The sequence below is a fragment of the Cystoisospora suis genome (assembly GCF_002600585.1).
Source record: "Cystoisospora suis strain Wien I chromosome Unknown contig_2113, whole genome shotgun sequence".
Taxonomy (NCBI): Eukaryota; Apicomplexa; class Conoidasida; order Eucoccidiorida; family Sarcocystidae; genus Cystoisospora; species Cystoisospora suis.
In genome coordinates this window covers 27,417-29,257 of record NW_027154912.1, presented here as the reverse complement: position 1 = coordinate 29,257, position 1,841 = coordinate 27,417, and the positions used below count along the sequence as shown (strand labels likewise).

At 40.0% G+C, this 1,841-nt stretch overlaps 1 protein-coding gene across 1 annotated transcript in view; it reads left to right on the top strand.

Moving 5' to 3' along the window:
• The first annotated feature begins 710 nt into the window (after positions 1–710).
• The window catches only part of CSUI_004494 (rab3 gtpase-activating non-catalytic subunit), a 21,633-nt gene continuing 20,502 nt past the window's right edge, over positions 711–1,841 (top strand). The window contains exons 1-2 of the mRNA XM_068064685.1: positions 711–875; positions 1,205–1,364. The gene's annotated coding sequence lies outside the window, so the exon portion shown is untranslated. The remainder of the gene's footprint in view (positions 876–1,204; positions 1,365–1,841) is intronic.

Below are 1,841 nucleotides of genomic sequence, written 5' to 3'. Positions count from 1 at the left end.
TCTATCTATCTATCTTTAATCTGTCTATCTATCTACCTTTTTTCTGTCTATCTATCTTCAATCTATCTATCTATCTATCTTTAATCTGTCTAGCTATCTTTAATCTATCTATCTTTAATCTATCTAGCTATCTTTAATCTATTTCTACTGTTTATGTCTTTGATAGGAGTGAGCTGTTAAAATTCTACTTTCCTCGTCAAACCATTTAGAAAGTATTTAGATGGGCAGTCGACGGGCCCTGCATAGATCCATATTTACATACTTATCTTTATGCTTCTAAATATTTGTATTCATTTGGTGTCTCTTCATACATGCATGTGTTTGTTTAGGGAAGGAGTCTCATCGAACTGTTGGTGTTTTACTTATATCAGAAGAAACGATCGAAATCTTTCATTTAACTTAATTCTTTCTTCTTTCTCTCCCGCTTGCATGCATTTTCAAGAGAGTGTAGATACACTTCCACCTATATATCTAGGAGAAGAGGCCAGTCGATCTTCTTCAATTTTCTCTGGCGTGTCAACTCAAAGAGGAAAGAAAGCGTTTGCCTATCTTCTGTCTTCTTTTCTTTCGTCTTCATTCCCCATCTTCTTCGTCTTCTTCTTGGGGTTTCCCCGTGATAGCATGCACTCTTCTCTTTCGTTTCATCCTGTCTCTCGCGTTGCTCTTCTTTTCTTTTTCTTTTCTCCTTTTCGGGTCTTTTGTCTGTAGATTCTCCGCAAGGTTTGATAAGAGGGAGAGTTGCAGGTGCATCGATAGCTGCGAGCGACAATCTCTTCTTTCTCGACGGCCATTGCAGGCCTAAGAAGGGTTGGGCTGAGCCTCTTCTGCACCATCTTCAAATCAACTACAAAAGAATTGCATGCCCCAAGATCTACGTAAGTCTCCCCACCCTTCCTATCCATCTCTCTCTATGCTCCCTACTACATATCTACCCATCTATATCTCTATGGATATGTGTCTGTATCACTCTCATTATTTCCTTTCTCTTTCTTTCTTTCTTTCTTTCAAATTCTAGTTGTTGTCTATCTGTGTATCACGTGGACCTCTTCTTCTCTTCTTCTTGTCTTTCGTCTTTGTTTCTTCTCTTCTTTTCTCTTCTCTTCTCCCTCTTTCATTCTGTCTCTTCCCCCTCTTTCCTTTTCTCGCCTTTGCCTCCTATCATTTTTATTTCGTTCTTTCTTTTCTGCTTTCCTTCTTTGTGTAGGATATTTATGCAGATACGTGGGAGGATGTGGGGACGCATGGGACGAAGATGATGTTTGAGTGGACGTTCGAGTTTGGCTGGTTTGAAGACCTCGAGGACGAAATTCCCCTCCTCTCTGGAGGCATTCTCGCCATTACCAAAAAGTGGTGGATCGAATCAGGTGGATATACACCCCAACTACTACTACTACAATATCTACATCTCTCTTCTTCACACCTCTTTTCAGACATCTATAGAAATATAGATAGAGATCTTTCGCATAAGACACACACGTAGACATGTATTCAAATCGAATCGATGGAGATATCTCTCTATCGTCTTGCCGCGGCGCATACGTACATGTATGCTTATGTGTAGTTAGAGATATAGAGATCTTCTTTAAGTCATGTGTCTGTCTCTGCACCGATATATGGGTATTGTGTATCTCTTCTTCTTCTTCTTCTCTCTGTGAATCTTCTTGTTCTTCTTCACTTTTCTTTCTCTCTTGGATCCTTCTTGGGTTCTCTCCTACAAACCGATCTTCTTCTCTTCTCTCCTTGCGTCTTATTTCTTCTTTCTTTCTTTCCTTTCTTCTTTCAAACAGTCGCGCCTCTTCTCTCTGTCATGCCCTCTCTCCTACTCTCCTTTACTTGTGTAT